Raw genomic sequence first — 25505 nt, 5'->3', positions numbered from 1 at the left:
ATTAGATAAATGTTCGCTAAAAGTAACACGTTTCTGGCACATGACTAGGTTCCACAGACTGGTATTGAAAGTAAACATATATAAACTGTCATAAACATCATGTATTTTAAAAGTAGGCTGCAACAGAACATTTTAGTGACCTCTGTTCAGGTGGAAGAACATTTTTTGGTTTAATTGAGGTGCTGCTGGCTATTTCTTATTTAACACAATTAAGACATGTAGACGTCACAGTATATTGGGTTTTATTGCGTAGAGAATCACCTTATCAGAAAGAAGAGAGGGCAATGCTGGTCTGGGCTTAACACAACATTCCCAGGTGCCAGAGGTAAGGCAGACATTTCCCAAAGGGGACTGAGGTAGAGAATGGCCCAGCCCTCAGCCTGATAAACTGGCTCAAGGTGTGAGTGTAAAACAAAACAAAATCTTAGGTAAAGTCCAACAGCATTTTCTCTGTGTTTTGTTTGCATACTATGCATGACTAATATTGCCCTATGGCTAACGTATTGTTAAAAAGGGAGTACACACATGTTGTCTGGGTAGTAGATGAGATGAAAGATAATATATATATTGGTTGGGTAGTTATGTTTGGAAGGAGTGTGGTATTAGGGAAGATAGGCAGGAGTGCCAGTACTTGAAGGACAGAGCTTTGAAGGATGATCATGTGAGAGAAAAAGGCCCTCTATTCTACTCAACCCAACTCCTTCATGAGCCTCTCCAAGTCTGACAAATACAAGATCTTCAGGTATGAGTGCGTAATACCTTATCTCCATTCTATGAGATCACCTAGAAGAAATACAATTGAAGGGAACCATATTTATTTTTCCATTCCTGCCCTGCATCCCTGCAAAAGGCCTTTAGACCAAATTCCTCTTACTGGTGTTTAATAAGATATATGCTGAACACTGGCCTCTCTTCATGGCGCCTTCATTGTAGTGGTACATTTGGACTGGGAAAGGCAGCTTATGCTGAATTAAACCAATACAGAATTAGATTATCTTTTAGCAGCCAAAGGGGGAGCTTAATGCTATTGTAGGTACTGAATGTTGCACCCATATTCCCAACACTTCCCTTGGCATACATGAACCGATAATTAATTTATGGGAGAGTGCCCAGAAATTACATGAATTACAGAGTGGGCCAGCTCTAAGTCCCAATAGCATCTGGATGTGGCTGGGGGGAGTCTTTGGAATCTGGGGACAGAAAATGTTTGAATCAATTATCACAATCGTTTTAATTGTGTTGGTCTTTTAAGCATCAGTAAAGTTAATGATCTGCATAATTCTAGGCTATTGCAAAACTAAAGGCACTGAAAAAACTTTCTTAAAATAAGGATTTAAAGACGAAAGTGATTAGGCTCTTTTTCCATTGTTGTAAAGAATGCTTCCTCCAGTAAATAAAGGAGAATTCTGCAAATATAATCCTATATTCCTATGTCATTCATTATTTCGTGTGTGTGTATGTGTGTGTGTATATATATATATTTATATCTCATGGTGTAGCCATCTACTTTATAATCAAATATGGATGTTGTTTCTTGGTGACCTAAAGTAATCTTTAACTTTATGAATTTTTGATAGATTTCATGGCTACAGTAGGCCCAGAAGGCATGTTTGTTTTTGTTGAGTAGAACATTTGCAGATTTCTGCAAAAAGTAATCATGTTTTCAGTTTTGACAAGCAGAAGATAGGTTATAGTTAGAAAATAGAATAAATAAACGTTGGAAATTCACTAAAAAAAAACAAAGGTTACAGAGGGCGTTATAGTTCAGTTCATAGTTTACATGCACAAAACCACAGAAATGCAGCAGTCAAGAAACTATAACTTGTGCCGTAAGGTAACTATAATGCGTGGCACCGCCATGCACAGTTTTATCATCAATAATTGTTTTGCTGTGTTGCACTGATATTATCAATGATGTCATAGAAGATGTCCTGACTGATGTAACATGTGGGGTAATTAGCAGTGCATGGCAAGGGATGAATTATAGTTAACTGAGGGCAGGAGTTACAGTTTCTAGTAGGTTATAGTACAGGTTAAATATATTTATATATATCTCAATATCTTAATCACCAACACGATCCGCAAGTGCCGGAATGCGGCAGTCTGAGTGTTGCTCTCATAGCATTAATTAGCTCACCTCACAAGTTTTATCCTTGAAGGTCAATCTTTGGTGCAATCAACTACCAATGAATCCTCTTCAGTGTATGAAAAATAACATTGTAAATGCAGAACCCTGTCCTCATTTTTTTTTTTATATATATATCTTGTTAAACCTACTCTTTAGTGGGGGGTTATGGCCAAGCTGGCATCCAAGATGGTTGCTCGACTCTGAAGCTCTGGTGGAGTGAGACCAGTTTTACCTAATATATTGGGCCCGCAGCAGCCCTTTTGTGGGGTCGACACCTGACTGCTGTGAGCGAGCGATGTCCCGCTACCTGCAGGATCCTTGATCGGATGCTACTTTGCACTTTCGAGCACTCTACATTGGCTTTGGGGAAGGCCAGCCCACGGTGACAAGAGCCACGGGTGAGCCTATGCTCTGAGGAGACCAAACCTCGTCCGGCTGCCAGTAGTGCCCAACTCCAGCCTTCGCCCCCTCTCGCTGACCACTTGGGAACAAAGTGGGTTAGATGTGAGAATATTGTGGCACTGATGACACGCCATCTCCAGCAGAATCTTGCTGTGGCCGACCTTCCTGTCCACCTCATGGCGGCTCCTGACGGGGTCCACAACGCACACACCCTCTCCACTCAATTCTTCTTCTACAGTGGCTCCCGGTATGTGAGGTCTGCAAGTGGAGGGGCTATGTGCATGCTGGGGCCTGCTGCCTGCGTGGCGGATGCCATTCCTGCTGGTGCTATTCCTGTGCCACTGCAGTGGTGATCCGTACACTCCACTATCAGCCCTTGGATGGCTCCAACTCAGCTGCACACCCTTCTCCTCAGTTGTGGTGCACACCCTACTCCTCAGTTGTGGTGCAGGCCCTGCCGACCCTCTACTGGAACCTATAGCCAGATGAATTTATCAGCTGCCCATATCTCCACTGTTCCAGGCAGGCCAAATATGCACAGAAGGCCTTGATCTTTTAAGTCCAGGGACACGTCACTCCTGTCTGCCCTCTAAGTAACACTATACCTATCAAATAAACCCCTTGGCAGCGACTCTGGACCTTACCTATTGGTTCTCATCTGTGCTGGGGCATGACACCACCAGGGGGCCCATCTGCACCATATGCCTCAACTATGACTTTCCTTTGCATCACCATTTGGTGCAAAATGCCCTCCTCCCCGTCACCCCCTCCTTGGCCTCACCTGCCACGGCGTGAGCCGTCCTCGATGGTGGTACATCCCTAAGAGGCCCTAGACATGATCACTGTGCAGTCATGGTCCACGGTAACAACTGACAGCGCAGGCTCCCATTTGCGACAACTAAAGTTACAGACACTCTGGACGCTGCCCCCACAATGGAACTGGGGACCACTGCGGCCATGCATAGTGTTCAACTCGCCAGCAAGGATGACATCATAGTAGAGCTCCACACGAGATTCCCCATCATTGACAATAAGTTTGATACTCCGGTCGGCCGTCTTGATTGCATGCGTTAGACACTAGATAGGCACCAAAGCAGACTGGAGATGCTGGAGGAGCACATTTCAAATCCAGAGGACAATGTCGCCTTGGCATCCAAATGACTTGAAAGACTCCTTAAAACATACGTATGTATATCCAATCAAGTAGGTGAATTGCACGATGTCTGTGCTAGAATGGCGTGAGTGGAGGCACAACTGATAGAGACAGACAAAGGTGCTGCACAACACGGAGGTTTCCCCCCCACTCACACATTGTGGCTCTTTGTTGACTGACTTTCAAGACCTGGGGGAATGTGAGACGCTTTTGCTGGGGAAATATGTGAGATCCTGCTAGCACGGGGAGGAAGCGCATCCTGGGTGCACAGACTAGACTGTTGCAGCCCCTAGGGGCTCCTCTTACACTCCCGAATTACTGTTGCCTGATAGCACCCAGGTCATGGATTATGAAGGTATCCGGGCCAGCCTATTACACTATTATATGCATTCTTAGAAATGGGGTCTCTAGTTGCCAGAGGTTTGCACCTGTCCAAGTAAGGACCCTCACTCTATTCAGGATAAGAGAGCCACACAGTTAAGATAACCCCTGCTCACCGCCTTGGTAGCGTTGCAAGAGCAGTCAGGCATATCTCAAAGGCAATGTGTTAAGTTTTTGGAAACACACACTGTAACACAGTGAAAACACCACAGTTTAGAAAAATAGGCAACATTTATCTGAGTAGAACAAGACCAAAATGACAACAATCCAACATACACAAGTCAAGATGCGAGGCTTTGACTTTGCAGTGCCGCAATCACACCACGGGGCCACAGTTGCTGCAGCGGAGTTGGATTTGGGTGTCACGGATGTCGGTGAGACAGCACTCGGGACCCATGCTGTGCCAGGACTGTGGAGAAACTGCGACAACGTCCGGCCTGTGTTGCAGGTCACGATCTTTGCACTTTTCCATGGCTCTGGTGCAAGCAGCGGCACAGAGTCTGACAGTGACACCAGTTCCGAAGTCGCTCCGTAGTCTTTGTGCTTGGTTTTGTCTTGGTTACACCACAGCGTACTTCCAAGGGCCCAGAACTGGATTTGGAGCCACTTAGAAAGTCAGGACTCTCAGCAAAAGAGCCCAGGTTCTGGCAGCTGAAGTCTTTGAGGGACCTGAGACTTTTTAACAGGAGGCAAGCTTAATTCAAGCCATTGGAGAACCTTGTAAAGCAGGATGTAGAAAACCAAGTCCACTCCTTTCAATCCAAGGACAGAAGCACAAGGCCAGCACAACAAAGTAACAGGCAGAGTGGCAGTACATCCTACAGCATCCAGCTCTTATTCCTGGCAGAATGTCCTCAGTCCAGAAGTATTGTTAATATGTGGTACCAAAGGTCCAGTATTTCTGTCTTTGAAGTAGGCAAACTTTAAAGAGAAGTCTTTATAGTACACAAGATCCTGTCTTTACCTACCCTGCCCCCAGACGCACTCCAGAGGGCTTGAGACTGCTTTGTGTGAGGACAGTCACAGCCTTATTCAGGTGTAGGTGTAATCTCCTCCCACCACTCTAGGCCAGGAGGGCCCATCAGCCTGGTGATGGACCATCAAGATATGCAGGGCACACCTCAGCTGCCTTTGTGTGACTGTATTGAGTGAATGCACAAACAACCCCACTGTCATCCTCACCCAGACATGTGTAGATCCGACAGACAGGGGCACAGAGCGGTTAAGCAAGAAAATGCTCATTCAAAAACTGAGTGTATTACAGGCTTGAATATAGTGTGAAGTCACCCCAGGTTTAAATTCATAATGTCTTTAAAATAGGCTAGTCACAATAAACGAAGTCAGGCAATATGCCATTATCATTACTTTTCATTATAAATCGAACAGTTTTCTGGTATTTAAAGTGCCCTTGATCACTGGCTTGGCGCAATAACCATCTCAGGCCTACCATTTTGAGTTCACCACCACATAACGCATTGGTGGCTGGTGATATTTTAAAGTGATGGGGCATAAAAGTTGTGAATGACTTTTCAGTAACAAGTAAAGTGAGCAAGCTTGTTGGAAAAATGTATGGTTCGGGGGGTACCGCCCTTAAAGAACAATTTGAAAAAAAGATTGGCAATTTGTGCATTCCAAAACACATTTTAATAAAGAAAGCATGACGCTCTATAAAGTAATTGTGAATGTGTAGTCTTTAACCCCTTTGCTGCCAGGCCGTTTCCCCCTCCTGTGCCAGGCCTTTTTTGGCTATTTGGGGCAGTTCGCGCTTAGGCCCTCATAACTTTTTGTCCACATAAGCTAGCCAAGACAAATTTGCGTCCTTTTTTTCCAACATCCTAGGGATTCTAGAGGTACCCAGACTTTGTGGGTTCCCCAGAAGGAGGCCAAGAAATTAGCCAAAATACAGTGAAGATTTCATTTTTTTTTTTAAATGGACAAAGTGGGTGCAAAAGAAGGCTTGTGGTTTTTTCCCTGAAAATGGCATCAACAAAGGGTTTGCTGTGCTACAATCACCTGCTTCCCAGCTTTCAGGAACAGGCAGACTTGAATCAGAAAACTCAATTTTTCAACACAAACTCGGCATTTTACTGGGACATACCCCATTTTAAAAAACATTTCTGCTTTCACCCTCCTTCCAGTCATTGACAGAAATGGGCATGAAACCAATGCTGGATCCCAGACACCTAAACATTTCTGAAGAATAGATAAAATTCTGAATTCAGCAAGGGGTAATTTGTGTAGATCCTACAAGGGTTTCCTACAGAAAATAACAACTGAAAACAAACAAATTGAAATTGAGGTGAAAAAAACAGCAATTTTTCTCTACGTTTTACTCTGTAACTTTTTTCTGCAATGTCAGATGTTTGAAAGCAATATACCGTTACGTCTGCTGGACTCTTCTGGTTGCGGGGATATATAGGGTTTGTAGGTTTGTCAAGAACCCTAGGTACCCAGAGCCAATAAATGAGCTGCACCCTGCAGTGGGTTTTCATTCTATACCGGGTACACAGCAATTCATTTGCTGAAATATCAAGAGTGAAAAATAGGTATCACGAAAACCTTTGTATTTCCAAAATGGGCACAAGATAAGGTGTTGAGGAGCAGTGGTTATTTGCACATCTCTGAATTCCGGGGTGCCCATACTACCATGTGAATTACAGGGCATTTCTCAAATAGACGTCTTTTTTACACACTCTCTTATATTTGGAAGGAAAAAATGTAGAGAAAGACAAGGGGCAATAACACTTGTTTTGCTATTCTATATTCCCCCAAGTCTCCCGATAAAAATTATACCTCACTTGTGTGGGTAGGACTAGCGCCCGCGACAGGAAATGCCCCAAAACACAACGTGGACACATCCCATTTTTTGACAGAAAACAGAGGTGTTTTTTGGCTAAGGGCCTACCTGTAGATTGTGGCCTCTAGCTCAGCCGGCACCTAGGGAAACCTACCAAACCTGTGCATTTTTGAAAACTAGAGACCTAGGGGAATCCAAGATGGGGTGACTTGTGGCGCTCTGACCAGGTTCTGTTACCCAGAATCCTTTGCAAACCTCAAAATGTGGATAAAAAAACACATTTTCCTCACATTTGGTGACAGAAAGTTCTGGAGTCTGAGAGGAGCCACAAATTTCCTCCCACCCAGCATTCCCCCAAGTCTCCCGATAAAAATTATACCTCACTTGTGTGGGTGGGCCAGGTGCCTGCAACAGAATAAGGCCAAAAACTTGTAGAGATAGAGGGGATAGCACAGCGAGTTGATAAGGACATATTCTTCTTTTATACATCTTTAGACTGACTCTGCTTTGGGGACCCACACAAGAGAGGTGTCATTTTACTTGGGAGACTGAGGGGAACGCTGGGGAGTAGGAATTTTGTGCTGGAGCGGTGATCGTACAAACAAAAGTCAGGAAAATATGCTTTTTTAAGCAAATTTTGAAGTTTGCAGAGGAGTCTGGGGAAGAATATGTTAGGGGATCCACGCAAGCCACACCTCCCTGGACTCCTTGGGGTGTCTAGTTTTAAAAAATGTCTGGGTTTGGTAGGTTTCCCTAGATGAAGGCCACACCCAGGACCAAAAACATAGGTGCCCCCTCCCCCCCAAACACAGATAGTTTTGCAATATATCATTTTGATGTGTCCACATACATCTGATGTGCCAAACACAAAAATTGTGATAAGAAATGCACTTAGGTTATGTGAAAAAGACCCCTCACCCACCAACCAAGTTGGTGGCATGCTTCGTCATCGGGGTCTCACCTGAGACACCTAGTGTGTCTCAAGTGTGCTGCGACGCCTGATTACAGCGGAGCAGGTTTTGTCATTTGTACCACACATACTGGTTGGATTTGGCACGAGGGTGAGTGATGGTTCAGTAGATAAAATTTTATTAACAAGAGATTTCACAAAAGTGAAATGCACTGGTAATAACTGAAAGGACAAAAAACTGAACCAATGACTCACAGCTCGTGAGGTGTAAAGCCATGGCAAGGCACACACCTTTCATACATGATATACACAAGACCATTCACGCCACCAGCCATGGGCCCAGCACATTACAACACTCACATCGACAGACCGCGCCAGTCAAGGGCCCATCACATTCATACACACACATGCCTGATACAGCAATCACACCAGCTGATGAGTGTGTGGACTGGCGTTTGGCTGGCACTGCTAGCCAAGCACCACCCCACCCATACCGCCAGCCAAGCGGCACCCCAAGCACACCGCCAGCCAAGCGCCACCCCACCCATACCGCCAGCCAAGCGCCACCCCACCCATACCGCCAGCCAAGCGCCACCCCACGCACACCGCCATCACTTTTTTTGTTGATTTACAACAAAGAAACCACTAACTACTTATAAAATAATTACAAAACTACAAACACAAAAGCTCTAACTAAATACATGACAGTAATGCCAACCGTGAAACCAAACATATGAAAGTATAAAATAGGCAGTTTACCCTCACGGTATTTCCCAAAAGTTTTATCTTGTGTGGTAACTTCTAAAACAGCTGGGCACACACAGCCCAGGCTTTGAAGGGCATTCGGGGCAGTACATCCGGCTCTCCCTCCGGATTGATCTCCGGGCACATACTCTACATTTCTTTGTGGGCAAGTCTTTTTTGGGAGTGGGAGGAATGTGATCTGGAAAGTGGCGATCCTTCAATCTAGCCACATCCTCCACCACTTCTACTCCAGGAACTGTTGCCCGTTCCACCACAATAAGGCTCTCTATCACTGACTCCTGAAATGTAAAAAATTTCATCCTTGACTCAGGTAAACAATCCTTGAACACAATAAAAGTATTAAAAGTTGCCAAATGAAATAAATGTAGGGCCAACTTTTTATACCACACGTAAGACTTACGAAGAGCAGTGTAAGGTTCCAACCTCTGATCTACTCTATCAACACCACCCATGTGCCTATTGTAGTCCAAAATGCACGCAGGTTTGCTCACTTCCGCAACCTGACCCCAAACAGTCACAGGGGAAGTACTCTCATCATGGATGGTAGATAGCATGTACACATCCCTCCTGTCTGAAAATTTCAAAGATAGCAGCTCATTATTCCGCAAGGCACTGCACTGTCCCCTCTCAAGTTTTTTTACAGACAAGCTCCCTTGGATAGCCTTTCTGGTTAGAACGGATTGTGCCACAAGCAACAGTGTCCACTCTGAACAACTCCTTGAACAACTGCACTCCAGTGTAGAAATTATCTACGTACAAATAGTGACCTTTGTTAAACAGTCGTCTACCAAGTTCCCACACAATTTTTTCGCTAACTCCAAAAGTGGCCGGACAACCAGGAGGGTCAATACTGAAATCCCTACCAGTGTAGACCCGGAAATTATACACATATCCTGTACTGCTTTCTGACAGCATATACAATTTAATCTCATACCGTGCCCTCTTACTAGGAATGTACTGCTTAAAAACTAAACGCCCCTTGAAAAGGACCAAAGACTCGTCTACACTTATCTCTTTGCCTGGAACATAGACCTCTGAAAACCGATCTACAAAATGATCAAGGACAGGCCTAATCTTAAAAAGACGGTCACAATCAGGGTGATCTCGTGGCAAGGCTAAAGCATTGTCTACAAAATGTAGCATACGAAGAAGAAGCAAATACCAATTACGTGTCATAGTTGCAGGAAATATAGCCGTTGCCATCAAGGGACTAGTAGACCAATAAGAAGCCAGTGACGGCTTCCTGATCAACCCCATCAAAAAAGTCAAACCTAAAAACTTTTTCATCTCTTCCAGATATGTGGGAACCCACTGAGTAGCTCTAGACTGAGGCTTAAGTCTTGCAGCGTTGTCCCGCAAATATTGCTCTACATACAAATTAGTCTGCTCCACAATCTCTTCCAAAAATACATCGTCCATAAACAAGTGAAAGAAATGGACAGGCAATTTTTTTTACGTATTGACTCTACACCCTGGGAGACCAGTAAATGCAGGTAACTGTGGCTGCTCCATGTTTGGGGCAATCCAGGTGTCAGGTCTTCTAATGGGAAACCCTTCAGCCCCAGGCTGCACTCTTGGCACATCAATGTCCTCCTCTACAACAGGCCCTTCATCTGCACTGAGAGTAGCTTCCTCATCAGAAGAATACTCTCGGACAGAAAACTCACTGCCAGAATCACTCACTTCCTCCTCTGCCTCAGATGCAGAGTCAGTCTCGTAATCATGGTCTGAAGATGACTCAAAGAGCATGCCAACAACATGCTGAGCGGTCACTCTGCGGCTAGCCATGATCCTCACTAACAACAAATGGATTGCCAACAACAACTAGTACTAAAATAAGTAATAAACAGAGTGTAGCTTTATCACAAAGAGTTATATACTAAAAAACTATACCACTCACTTGCCTGAAAAAGCTACTCACCAGCAACTACTCTGCACAGACACAGCAATCACCAATGATATCCCACCAAAAAGAAAAAAGAAAAAAGCAAATTAAACATATGACAACTCAAATAACATTGTGCTCAAATCTAAGGACAATTGCACACACAATACTGCATTTAGTACACCACCTACAAGCATGTCATTCATGCATGTCAGCAATACTCCTTTAGAGTAAATTGCTTTCACTTACCTAAAACATGCAACTATGCAAACCGCAGGACAACTACTGCCAAAACAGCAAGGATCCACAGCAAAGGAAGCAAAAGCTTTGAACTAGAACAAAAAGAAGAAATAAACTGTTATAATCACAAATACAAATACTTCGCCAGTTGAAAAACACCCCACCACCAAGAACTTAGAAATTGTCCCTGATGCCTAAGTGGCTTCTGCCCCACTAGGAGGCAGATGGGCCTAAAAAAAAAAATAGGCTGATCTGCCTCCAAGGGGGGCGACCCTTGCCAAAGGTGCCGCCGCCCCCCCACACACAAAACACACACACACACACACACACACACAGGATCCCTGGTGCCTAAGTGGATTCTGCCCCCCTTGGGGGCAGATGGGCATATAAAAATTGGCCGATCTGCCCCCAAGGAGGGCAGAAATGGCCAACAGCTCTGTGCCCACTTTAGGGGGCAACCCTTGCCAAAGGGGACCAACGGGGGCACCCCCAGCACTAAACAAAAAAAGGGGAACCAAAAAAAAAATCCCTGCCATATTGGTGGTTTCCGCCCTCCTTGGGGGCAGATGGGCCTACAAAAATAGGCCCCTCTGCCCCCAAGGGGGGCAGAGATAGCCAATATGAAGTTTCCCCCTTTGGGGGGCGACCCTTGGCCAAGGGGTGCCCCCAAACACACAAAACACACACCTCACTATCCCTGGCACCTAGTGGGTTTCGACCCCCCCCCCGGGGGCCAGACCGGCCAAAAACATGGCCTATCTAGCCCAAGGGGGAGCCGAAACATATAAAAAAATTATTGCCCCCGGGGCAGCAACCCTTGCCTAAGGGGTTGCTTCCCTACAACAAAGAAAATAATTTCCCTGGTGTTTAGTGGTTTTCACCCCCCCCCCCACCCACTGGGGACAGATTGGCCAAAAAATTGGCCGATCTGCCCTTGGGGGGGTGAAATAAGAAAAAAATATAGCCCCCACTGGGAGTGACCGTTGCCTAAGGGCTTGCTCCCAAACAATATGCTGTAAATAAAGCATCCCTGGTGTCTAGTGGTTTTTTGACCCCCCCCCGGGGGCAGATCGGCAGAAAAATCGGCCGATCTTCCCTTGGGGGGGGGGGGGGGGCGAAAAAGGAAAAATATGGCCCCCAATGGGAGCGACCCTTGCCCAAGGGGTCGCTCCCCAAAACAACCAACATAAGAAAATCCCTGGTGCCTAGTGGGGATTCCTGCTCCAGGATCACGGGCCCCGTCCGTGATCCTGGAGCAGGAATCCACAGAAAACAGGCACCGGGGGAAAGGAAAAACCCTTTCCTTCCTTTCCCCGTGTCTGTTTTCTCCCCACCCCCAAAGAAGAAAGGACTCACCTTTCTCCTGGACGCGCTGGAAGCAAATGGCTTCCAGCGCGTCCCTCGACAATATTTGATGACGTCGCGCGCTGTGCGCACTGACATCATCGGATTGCCAAGGGGGTGGTCGTGGGCAGAAAGGGAAGGACTTCCCCTTCCATCCACGACCCAAGCCCAAGGGGGGAGCGCTAGCGCTCCCCCCAGTTCCCGGGTGCAGGACGAGGTGATCTCGTCCAAGGCACCCTAGGGGTTAAATATTTAGACACATAAACAGTTTCCCAAATCTTACTGTATTGATATGTTCAACAGTTATTGTAGTGTGCAAACTGTACAGTGCAGCAACTTTAGGTCCTGTAAAGTGTGTGCTTGCTCAGTGTGCTGTACTGAGTACAGCATCAACTTTAGTGGAAAATGCTCTAACCAGACTCGGGGAAGCACCCACAGCTGCTTGCTGCAGTCAGTCAAATAGAAATATGCCCAGACAGGGCTTTAAGTGGGATGAGAAGTGATGGTCTCGGAAAGGGGTGTGGCTGAAATATGTGAGCTAATTTTCTGTAATTTTCCTAGTGTGCCACCCACTGGTATTTTGGTTTCTTTCTGAGCTTTTTGTTATTGCAAAAAGATTTATAATAACTGACATACATTTAAAACCTGCTAGGACTTTTGGAGTTGTCAATGGTTCTTAGTAGTTATAGATATATGAGTAACAACAATGATTTTGTTGTAAATAGTTAATATGGAAAATGAATGTGGGAAACTGTGAATTAAATATTATTGACGCATGTAGAAGGAGCATTACTCTTTATTTATGTGCACTTTGTTAGACATGTATGCTATTTTTCTCTCCACATCTTGCCCATCTGCAAATCTTAAACTTCATAATTTTCCTCTTCAGCACCCTCTTTTCACTGTCTCCTGAATGCAGTTCCTCCCATCGCCTTTACTTCATTGCTGCTAAGCATACACTGCACTCATTCACACGTAAGTACTTAATTTTCTTTTACTTGCGCCTTGTCAATATTTTGATAACTGTATACTCCCTTCACACACATTTAGATGGAATTTCAATTATAACTGGAATTATTGACCATCACTGTGTGCTCTGCAGAGACACCAATCCACTGACAGGCAGTGTCAGAAATATGCACTACCTCGAGCCTCAGTGCCAGAGCTTTCAATCGCAGCCCGTCAAACACCTGGCGGGAATCAAAGTATGCACTATACCAGTTTAATAAGAAACACAACAAAAACACAAATGCAACATGTTGGAAGTAGCTTACACTCTAAGGGACTGCAAAGAGTAAGTAAAACATATGAATTAGAAACTGGAAGTAAAATGGCTGACATGCATTGCCTTAACATTAACATTAAGATTCATTGTTCAGAAATGAATCAGCGTTTTTGGCATTCATTTTAATGGCTTGAATATAGGGCTTGACAACTATCCGTTTCACTGTCTCTTTTAATGTTACATGACACTGACTGATCTCTAACAGTAGCATCCAAAAAAACTTAGCATGCTACAGTGTATGTCTTTAAAATCAAAACATGTCCAGAGTGAGGTTAAAACATTCAAAAACTGTTGCGCTGATCAATCTAAAAAAAATCAGGACCATAAAGAGCATCAAGTATGCACCCCTAATTCTAGACATGCATACTCAGAGCATTTAATGTTTTTTTTGTACATTTTTCTGGTGTTCCACAAATCAAGACCCTATTTGTAAACATGTCTCCCTTTGTGCATGACTCCCTCAAAAACTGAGGTTATTTGGTGCTTCAATTCTGTCCTTTGATGTCTCTCCAATATGCTCCAATCCCATCACTTCTAAAACTGATAATTGCCATTAAAATTGTAGCTTTACTTTAAATAGGAGAAGTATTCAAAGTCCCTGTGTATGCATAGTATTTTCTACTGATAACATAAACTGCAACACTATATTGGACAGAGAGTGAATAATTTGAGATGATTTTATTATTTGCCCAGGTCCAAGTAGTCTGTTTCATGTTATCCGTGTTGAGGTCAACCTGGGTTAGTTTCCCCTGTCATGTTTGTGGAGGGAAGTTGCTAATGGTGAGCTGAGCATATTTCTACTTAATTATGCAAGGAATCAGTGAACAGCCACAGTTTACGACTCCTTTTTTTTTTTTAAATCAGATATTTTTTTAATCAGATTTTTTTAAATCAGATTTATTGGTATATATTCCGTTTATATCTTTTTTTTAACGTGCTTAAAATGATAAATGTTCTGTGGGTATTATATTGTTCTTCTAAATGGTAGTTCAACTCTCACCATGTGCGAACATCTACATTTTTGCTTTTAGAAAAAAGGGTCTGCCTTCCCCGGGACCGTGAAACTGGAGCAGTAAAATTGGAGATCAGGAAACAAATTAGAGTATCATCTCGTATGTGCTGCATTGTGGAATCCTCATCTTATTAGCAATTTGTACATAGAAACCAACAAACTGTAGAATGAGCAAATCCGTCCAGGTTGTTTTCCTTCAGCTGCAAACACTACAATTGCTTGTGTGATCATGTCAACCTGTGAATTAAAATGTCTCATGTTGGTATGCATAAGTAGACAGCTTTAAATAATGAAGTAGAAAGTAATCATTATTTTAATTTTGAAATTATTTACTCTGCCGCCCATAAATGGTGATGACTTTAAAGTGGGTTTTGCGCACTATAGCAATCGTGGTTACATTTATGGGGGCAAGCAGCATGTGTAGTATTTACAGAGATACAGTTCGCACGTAAAAACTCTGTTGTTTCGCTCCTATTGCCAAAAAGTTACTTTCATTATCTTGACTCTGATATTTACTTTGGAAAAATCTTGAATCTGATGTTTACTTTAGAATCATGAACTTTCATTTGTGTAATCTAATCAGTTACACAGCAATTAAATTCACATTACCGGTATGCAAAATAAAGTGGATGATCGTTTTAATACTTCTGGTGTTGAATTGTGTCTTTTGGTTTTAGGGAGTATTAAAAACTGTTAAATTACAGCACCGCCGTGGAAATAATGGTGGATGTTGATTCATCAAAATTGTCGAAAGTTAATGCAATAACTTTATTGGCCCTTTGTCCTTCCCCTTAAAAGGGTCATATTTGCTGATGATGATCCAGGGAATAGATAAGGGGTAAAAACTACAGAAATCCAACAGATCTCTTTAAGTGTTGTTTCCTTTCTGATTCTTTTGCTACCGTTGTGACCTGTAGAACAAACCCATGGGACGAGAGGTAGTTAGGGACCACACACAATGTCAAACAAGTGATCCATACACACATGGACACAGGAAACTCAGTCTGTGATAGAAAGTTGGTTTCCCAACTAATATGACTTTGTCAAGAGGCCACAGCCTGACTCAAAGGAGGTGGTGAGAAGATTTGAGGTTAGATACAATACAAGAGTGTTTTCACAATTGCAATAAAAATAGAATGTTTGCCAAAGATACATACATTTAGAAGCACTTATAAAATATGCAACCTATGGGTAAGGTTTGAACAGTACCACTGAAATTTAATTTACTACACACAAACACTAAAAATATTAGATAAATGGCTCATCAACCAGGGGGTGGCAGAACCCAGTACTAAAGGGAGTCAAATAGGGAGTCTGACCATTCAAGGAATCTGTGATTTGGGCTCATAGGAAGAAAATACACACTCACAGCTCACAGAGAATTTCTATCAGCATTTGGATAGAACTTCCCATACAAGGTATGTGGGATATTGACCTCTTCACAACAAATTGCAGTATTGAGCAGTCAAATTTGGCACAGTGGAAATTTGTATAGCACGTAAGCCATGGAGCATGGTGGGTAAATAAGCTTAATGCCAAGATGGATGGATGGATGTTAGTGGAAGTTAACAGATTTTGGCTATACTACAAACGTAAATAAGAAATCAAAAGTACAAGGAGGGATCATGCTCACCAGTCAGTTACCATTCAGCGTACCTGCATTTGGCAGCTAATCTGGTAAAGCCTTCTTTTATAAATGGGTTCTCTGGTTGACAATCAGTTTGCATTCTGTCCAAACAGGTACCCTCACTCTAGTCAGGGCAACGGAGCAACCCACTTAGATAACCCCTGCTTACCCCCTTGGTAGCTTGGCACTAGCAGTTAGGCTTACCTCAGAAGCAATGTGTAGAGTATTTGTACCAACACACAAAGTAATACAGTGAAAACACTACAAAATGGACACCACACCAGTTTAGAAAAATAGGTAACATTTATCTAAATCAAACAAAACCAAAACAACACAAATCCAACATGCACAAGTCAATATATGAATTTTCAAAAGAGTAAGAATCTTACTCCGTAGAGAACAATGAAAACGTTAATTTTACACAAAGTACCTGGTTTGTGTTAAACATAAAGCTGCATGGGAAAAGTAAGCGTTGCGTCAATTCCTTACTCGCAAGTGAAGGCCGTGCATCGTTTCTTCTCCAGTTGGGCAGGAGATGCATTGTTTGTCTCCCTCACAAGAGAGCGATGCGTCATTTTCTGGACAGGGCATGCATCATTATCAGCAGCTGCCAGCGGGTGTTGCATTGTTTCTCTAGCTGCGATGCATTAATTCTTGCTGCGAAGCAGGTGGCCCATCATTTAATAAGCCGTGTTGCAGATGGTACGCCTTAAATTTCCCCGCACAGTGTTCTGTGAGTTGATTTTAGCTCTTGTTCTTCCAACTTCACCTATCAAGGGCCCATGGACTGGATAAGGCACCACTTGGCAGAGTAGAGAGTCCAGGTACTGGCAGAGGAAGTCCCTGATGGGCTGAGACTTCAAAACGGGAGACAAGCTCAGTTCAAACCCTTGGAGATTCTTCAAGCAGGAATGCACAGCAAAGTCCACTCTTTGTCCCCTTTCACAGGCAGAAGCAGCAACTGCAGGTTAGCCAAACAATGCACCGTCACAGGCAGGGGCAGTACTTCTCCTCAGCTCTTCAGCTCTTCTCCTTGGCAGAGGTTCCTCTTGGTTCCAGAAGTGATCCAAAGTCTGGGGGTTTGGATCCAATACTTATACTGCTTAGGCAAACTTCAAAGGAAAGTCTCTGTTGTTCACAAGATCCTGCCTTGCCCAGGCCAGGCCCCAGATACACACCAGGGGGTTGGAGACTGCATTGTGTGAGGGAAGGCACAACCGATTCAGGTGGAAGTGACCACTCCTCCCTCCACTCCAGCTCAGATGGCTCATCAGGATATGCAGTCTACACTCCAGCCCCCTTTGTGTCACTCTCTAGAGGAGATTCACAAACTTCCCCAACTGTCAGTCTGACCCAGACAGGGAGTCCACAAACAGGCAGAGTCACAGAATGGTTAAAGTAAGAAAATGCCCACTTTCTAAAAGTGACATTTTCCAACTAGCAATCGAAAAACCACCTTCACTAAAAGACATATTTTTAAATTGTGAGTTCAGGGACACCAAACTCTAAATTTCCATCTGCTCTCAAAGGGAGTCTGCACTTTAATATTATTTAAAGGCAGCCCCCATGTTAACCTATGAGAGAGATAGGCCTTGCAACAGTGTAAACTGAATTTAGCTAAATTTCACTGTTAGGATATGTAAAACATATAAGTGCATGTCCCACCTTTAACATACACTGCACCTTGCCCATGGAGCTACCTAGGGCCTACATTAGAGGTGCCTTACATGTTTAAAAAGGGAAGGATTGGGCCCGACAAGTGGGTACACTTGCCAAGTCGAATTGGCAGTTTAAAACTGCACACACAGACACTGCAGTGGCAGGTCTGAGCCATGTTTACAGTGGTATTATAGTGGGTGGCAAAACCAGTGATGCAGGCCCACTAGTAGCATTTGATTTACAGAACCTGGGCACCTCTGGTGCACTTTACTAGGGACTTACGAATAACTCAAATGTGCCAACCATGGATAAGCCAATTACACATACATTTTACATCGGAACACTTGTACTTTAGCACTGGTCAGCTGTGATAAAGTGCCCAGAGTACCAAAAACAGAGTCCAGCACACAGTCAAAACATGGGCAGCAGAGGCAAAAAAAGACAAGGGAGACCATGCCAAAGATGCCAGGTCTAACACCTTCTATTGCTCACTGGTGAAGGATTGAACATGCTTCTTGGAATTCTGTCTGCATCTTTAATCTTGGAGTGACTGCAGAATTTCAAGCATGTATGGTCATCTGCAGCAACTGAACAGGTCTGTTGAATTTCTGAACATATATAGACTTAATCATAGCCTTTGATATACATACACCTATGCAGCTCATCATAAAATAAGTACTGCACCAGGTAATATGGCTTGAGCTTATTTGCTTTGTCCTTAACAGATGTGCAGGAGTCAATTGATGCTCAGTTCAAGTGCACACTTACAGTTCCGAATTCCTACATCTTGGAGAAAATGTGGTTTAGGCAGGAATTGCCCTGTCTCCAAAAGCATTGAAAGGCTTGTGCCTCCATGACACCAGGTGGGGATTTTCTAGAGGTCTATTCTAGCACAAACAATGTGTGTGTCTACTTCAGACAAGCACATGGGCCAAAGAAGCAAGAGGCAAGATGAAGGGTATTGAGTTTGTGGGAGCCAAACTTGAGTAATCATCTGAACCCAAATATTTGATCACCCCAAAATGTTACCAACATAATTTAGCTCCAGTGTCTTCTGTTGATCTATCGGTTAGAGCCTACACTCCTCTTCAAAAAACCAGAATCATAGCAGAGTTAAATAGAATAACGTATTGGAAATGTGAGGTCTTAGTTAAGGAGCAAAAAGAGCTCAAAAATGTATTTATTGCACAATATTCAAGTGCAGTACAGGGAAAAATGTATGAATTGCCATGAAGGCCCAAATAGAGGAGCACAGATAAATGCAAAATCATAAAACTATATAATATATAGCTAATCAAAATCTAGGCAAACATTCAAAGTGTCAAACTCATAAGGAGCACTGACAGCATGTCGCCATGAGGTAAATAGTAAAAGAATACCACGAACAACAGAATCCTAAAGGTTTTAGAGACACATCACACAAGCTATTACTAGATGCTATAAATTCAGTATAATATGATTATGGTTTGGGTCACATTTGACAAATAAGAAACAGCAACATTATAATTAAAACTGCACAGTTATTTAACATTCATCAACTTCGCAAGGGAAGGCAGATCTTCTGCTTATTTTCTCAGCAACTGCATTCCAGAGATGTATAACACAAATAAAACATTTCTTAAACAAAGGCTCATAGCATTAGCACTAACATCTTTAGTGGAACTTCCGGCATAAGTCCTTGAAATGATACTTCAGGTACACAACGTGAGCTTCATTCACAAGACACTTTTTCTAATAATGTTATATTTTGCTAATACATTTGTTTTTTACTTAAATTCAAATTCAGATGTATTGAAAAAGTTAGTACCCATATCCCTGATCAAAGTATGACTGTGATTTCAGCAGCTTGTAGGTTTTATTAACTTGCCATGGATGGGCTTTTTTGTTAAATTGGATTTATCCTCAAGTCGTTCACTTGATGCTCAATGGAAACAAGGGGAGAAATGGTTTTGCAGCGGTACACTGATTGGGAGGAGGGCAAGGCAAGAGCAAGTTGAACAGAAAATTTCAAACTGCACCAATTTAAAAAGTAATGGCTTGTTACATGAACATGTGGCATAAATATTCTTAATATTATTTACACTTCTAAGTGTTCGAGGTAACTTGTTTCAAGGCACAACACCCTTAGCTCATTGGTTACAACCCTAATTATCAAAAATAATTTTCAAATTACTTTTGCACATTTTGAATGTTCCAAAAAACACTACAACATGCTATTCTCACTGTTTATCAGTGGAAAGCAACTATACTCAATATTAATTTCAGTGTTCATACAAAAAGATGTTCCCATCATCTAAGGTGAACCCTATCGAAAGGTGCACTAAAAACAATTCAGGTCATCCGAGCTCCTGGACATGTTTGCAAACACCATTACCCAATGATTAAAAAGAAAGGAGATCACTGGATGTCAGAAGAACAAACCACAGGTAAAGTTGCTTTACTGCAAAGTAGCATACATGTTATGAGCAGCTAGAATCTGTTTAGTGGGTAAAGGGGCATGCTATCGAAAGGCACTACATTTGCAATCCAAATTCATAGGTTGTTACAGGAGTTCTGACACAAAGCCAGTCTTGAAGTTTTACCTTATAGGGAAGTAGTAGACCACAGGATAGGAGAATGGGATTAGAGAGAGAAGGAGAGATCCTGGGTATTGTCACCTAGCATTGCTAAACAGATAGGTTCATTTTGTTCTATAGGAACATTGATACTTAAAAACATGAGAATACTTTTAGTACTGCTGTAGTGTTGACATTGGAAGTTATTTATTGGTATCATATATATATACTGTACATTTTGCTACTCTGTATATTCCAGTCCCATTACAGAATTGAAAATGAATGCAATAAGGTGGATGTGATAACTGTGAACAACACTCTAAATCCTTACGCACTGTGTGCTAAAGAAAGCTGCCTTTAAATGTGGTTGATAACTCATGATTCAGTTTACTCAGAAGATTACTGTTTGACTTTAACATGAAAATAAATTCTTAGCATAACATAATTCATCCATAGCCTTACAAATGATATACTTATTATCAGTATCTCCGCATCACATTTGTATGCGACAATTCTATGCTTGCAATTCCACTGACTTAAATATAAAATTATTTGCAATGATTGAGTTCTTAAACCAAGAGTATTACTTTTTGTAGGAATAACATAGTGCAAAGTAGAGTGCACAATCCTAACAGATGAGTGTTGGTGAAAATAAGTTCAATATGTGTGTAGTCCTAACAGATAGCTTTATCTGAAAACAAGTGCAATAGAGTATGTAATCCTAATGGGCAATCTTGGTGTAAAAACTAAGTGCATGTTCATATCCTTTGTCAAATACTATGAGAGGGTAATTCTCTGATATAACTAATGTCTTTTGCCAGCTTCTCAGCATAGTAGATCAAAAGGATCGCTTAGCGAGGATGCTATGGAACACAAAGAACATATACTCTTGCATTCAAGGAGGGCGCCCATACATTGTGCAACTATCTATTCTCTTTGGGTCCTGAAGACATGCAAGGTCAGGGGATTCCTAGTTCCACAAGCATTAAATTAACTGCATCACACATCCTCTCAGTTGTCCTCTGCAAGCCAAATGTTGTGGAAACAAGATAAGAGTCCACACCATTGAAGGGTACACCAAGGGGAGCACTATATTCACACATTTGGAGTCTTCATTGCAACTAGGGGTTCATCCAACTCACCCAAGAAAGTGAAGGGGAAGCACTCCATTAGCATGTTTTTGGTCTGATTTGCTGAAATTCCTTGTTTTGTGATCCTGATACTCAGTCCACTTTGCAAATACCCAAATCATTTACCTAGACCCTATCCACTCTTGGCCTGCTTACTAATGCACTTGTTATCCCTTATGTGTAACCAATAGTAGGAAAACTTTGCACTTATTTTGGGTAGGGCTAGTTTTGTAATATAGAGTATAGGTTTCTCAGTATATGTATTATCCAGATGGAATTGTTTAGATATATGTAAAACACCACAATTTTTAGATGTCTGAACAGCAAAAAAAAATCTAAGGACATATACAGGGAGTGCAGAATTATTAGGCAAATGAGTATTTTGACCACATCATCCTCCTTATGCATGTTGTCTTACTCCAAGCTGTATAGGCTCGAAAGCCTACTACCAATTAAGCATATTAGGTGATGTGCATCTCTGTAATGAGAAGGGGTGTAGTCTAATGACATCAACACCCTATATCAGGTGTGCATAATTATTAGGCAACTTCCTTTCCTTTGGCAAAATGGGTCAAAAGAAGGACTTGACAGGCTCAGAAAAGTCAAAAATAGTGAGATATCTTGCAGAGGGATGCAGCACTCTTAAAATTGCAAAGCTTCTGAAGTGTGATCATCGAACAATCAAGCGTTTCATTCAAAATAGTCAACAGGGTCGCAAGAAGCGTGTGGAAAAACCAAGGCGCAAAATAACTGCCCATGAACTGAGAAAATTCAAGCGTGCAGCTGCCACGATGCCACTTGCCACCAGTTTGGCCATATTTCAGAGCTGCAACATCACTGGAGTGCCCAAAAGCACAAGGTGTGCAATACTCAGAGACATGGCCAAGGTAAGAAAGGCTGAAAGACGACCACCACTGAACAAGACACACAAGCTGAAACGTCAAGACTGGGCCAAGAAATATCTCAAGACTGATTTTTCTAAGGTTTTATGGACTGATGAAATGAGAGTGAGTCTTGATGGGCCAGATGGATGGGCCCGTGGCTGGATTGGTAAAGGGCAGAGAGCTCCAGTCCGACTCAGACGCCAGCAAGGTGGAGGTGGAGTACTGGTTTGGGCTGGTATCATCAAAGATGAGCTTGTGGGGCCTTTTCGGGTTGAGGATGGAGTCAAGCTCAACTCCCAGTCCTACTGCCAGTTCCTGGAAGACACCTTCTTCAAGCAGTGGTACAGGAAGAAGTCTGCATCCTTCAAGAAAAACATGATTTTCATGCAGGACAATGCTCCATCACACGCGTCCAAGTACTCCACAGCGTGGCTGGCAAGAAAGGGTATAAAAGAAGGAAATCTAATGACATGGCCTCCTTGTTCACCTGATCTGAACCCCATTGAGAACCTGTGGTCCATCATCAAATGTGAGATTTACAAGGAGGGAAAACAGTACACCTCTCTGAACAGTGTCTGGGAGGCTGTGGTTGCTGCTGCACGCAATGTTGATGGTGAACAGATCAAAACACTGACAGAATCCATGGATGGCAGGCTTTTGAGTGTCCTTGCAAAGAAAGGTGGCTATATTGGTCACTGATTTGTTTTTGTTTTGTTTTTGAATGTCAGAAATGTATATTTGTGAATGTTGAGATGTTATATTGGTTTCACTGGTAATAATAAATAATTGAAATGGGTATATATTTTTTTTTGTTAAGTGGCCTAATAATTATGCACAGTGATAGTCACCTGCACACACAGATATCCCCCTAACATAGCTAAAACTAATAACAAACTAAAAACTACTTCCAAAAATATTCAGCTTTGATATTAATGAGTTTTTTGGGTTCATTGAGAACATGGTTGTTGTTCAATAATAAAATTAATCCTCAAAAATACAACTTGCCTAATAATTCTGCACTCCCTGTACGTTGAATATTACAAGAAGCAAGTCTAAATCTTCATTTTGAATGTGTGTTGAAAGATTATTATCCATGATCAATGATAAAATGCCTTGGAGATGCTTCATAAAATTGTACAGGGTATCAATTCCTACCCACAGGTGAATTTTTCAGTCCGTATTGTGTCACTGTAAAGTTTATTACGCTATTGATCCTGGTGCAGCCCGGTTGTCCAAGGTGTGTTAATTTGGACATGGACATGAATGTTTCAAGATTTGTTGCAACACTCCAATATCTACTGACACGGTTTTCTGAAATGCTATATACTTTGGGTCCTGATACAACCAGCACCACATGCATGCCTGGGTTTTCTTAAGGCTGTAATGGGGAAATATGATGAATAACCTCAAGATAATTGGATTTTTATACCCTGGTTAAAGGTGCTACACTTGGGTGAGATCACAATAATCTGGAGAATATTCTGCACATGTGCTTTATTTCAGAATTTAAATTTGTCCAAGTAAGAAGTGATTGTGCAGAATAGGTGGTAATGTATTTGGATACTCTAAAGAAAGTAATTTTCTGTAATCCTATAGTGAAGACATATTTCATAAGTAATATTGATAGAATTGATACATGCTACAATTCTTTGCAACTTTGCTTTGTTGTGCATGTCCCTTGTCTTCCTGATAATATTTTTGCTTTGTTTCATGGCTCTAAAATATAATAAGGGCAACAAAATATGTCAGATATTGAAAAAACCTTTTATTACATTTGAGGTTAGACAGGAACGTCCTCAGGAGAAAATATATAGGACATCTATTGCTAGTTAATTATTTAACCAAGTGAATTCCCTTGTTAAGGACTATGAATACTTTTGATAGTATTGACATTTAGCGTAAAACAAAATAGAGTAAAATGTGTGTAAAGATATAAGGAACCGAAGATCCAGTTTGGTTGATTCTAAGTAAAATCCCAGACGACAGCAATGAAAATGATAGTTATCCGGAATATTCATCCAAACTAATCTGGGTAATCAGAGCCAGGTCTGTATACCGAGAAATATTGGTTACCCAAAAATCTAGACAAGTGAATCTATCTTAGTATGAATGGACTTAACCAGTCTTGGGTATAATGTCCATTTGTGCCATCGCTGTGGTCCTGCCTGTGTGAGAACATACGCTGTCAGTGTCCTAGTCAGGTGCTATTTTCGAAGTGCTGACTAATCTAGTCCTAAATTAGTATTAGTCATAGCCCAATTGTGATGCCACATGCTGCTGTAGTGTCATCTTGGAATGCTACTTCAAATGGTTATTTTAATGGTGGGAGGATTCATTTCTTAAATTTATGGAGGTACCTATTGAATAGCAGAATTCTAAGTGGTGAATTGGAGCCGCTAATAGAAAGAAGTAGATTGAGTGCAGTAGTCTTCTTTTGATGGGAAATCAGTAAATGACAGAGTGGACAGTTGGGAAAATCCCCATACAGTAATACATATTTTTTTTTTTTACAAATATTACATATGTGAAAAATTTTGAGAAGTGTATGGAATCTGCCTTTTCTGCATGGTAATCTCAGATTTTTTCCTTTTTATTCACACTATTTTTGCTGGTGTTATGACGTTCTGCTCTGAAACAGTCAATCAGTGCTGGAGTGCATATTCTCTGTCCCTTAAATTCATACTATTAAATTGGTTTCACCAAATTGGTTATTTAACTTTCCAATCAGGCAATTGCAGGTTGGTCCTGGAATTGCATCTGTGACACAGAAGTTGCACAGAAGTTAACTGTTACATGTGAGCTGCAATGTGCATTTATATCACCAACATATATGACAAAAATTGTATTGTTCTTGAGACCACCATTGTATTCTGGCTGTGCTGCATTTTTAAAGTACTGCAGTAACACTTGCCATGTAGAACATATTACTTTTACATATTAATGATGCCACCTCCCTAAAATGTACCCTGTAAACCCACTGTGTTTTGTGCTTACTGTGTTAAAGTTGGGTAACCTACATATTGAGAAAGTATGCACCCACCTTAAACAGTTCTAAAACCCTGTTTGCCGCTCTGTAGGTAAAGCTGTATTTTCCATGTTATTTTTTATACCTTTAGCAGTGAAGTAACGTTATGAAAGAGTACTGGTTTAGAAACTTGTTCACCTCACATTTCTCCTTCAGTCGCTCATACATATTAGGAAGACAGGAGTGGTGTTAACACTTTCTATTTACCAGGGACTAGGCATCTGGGAGGGAGACAGGAACAGCTGGCAAAACAAAGAGCAGTGTTCAGAGCTGTTGCTTTGAAACTGTGATCCCAAATGGGGCAGCCACTGATTTCCAGAGTC

At 42.1% G+C, this 25505-nt stretch overlaps 1 protein-coding gene across 2 annotated transcripts in view; it reads left to right on the top strand.

Annotated features, from left to right (window-relative positions):
* Positions 1–25505, top strand: part of HTR2C (5-hydroxytryptamine receptor 2C) — a 3940131-nt gene that overhangs the window by 2130309 nt on the left and 1784317 nt on the right. The window contains exon 7 of one of the 2 annotated variants that reach the window (XM_069206051.1): positions 12895–12980. The exons of the other annotated variant lie outside the window; for it this stretch is intronic. The gene's annotated coding sequence lies outside the window, so the exon portion shown is untranslated. The remainder of the gene's footprint in view (positions 1–12894; positions 12981–25505) is intronic. 2 annotated transcript variants of the gene reach the window in all.

Source organism: Pleurodeles waltl, chromosome 2_1 (genome assembly GCF_031143425.1).
Source record: "Pleurodeles waltl isolate 20211129_DDA chromosome 2_1, aPleWal1.hap1.20221129, whole genome shotgun sequence".
Classification (NCBI taxonomy): Eukaryota; Metazoa; Chordata; class Amphibia; order Caudata; family Salamandridae; genus Pleurodeles; species Pleurodeles waltl.
The sequence above is the reverse complement of the archived record's forward strand: the minus strand, read 5'-3'. Positions and strand labels throughout refer to the sequence as shown.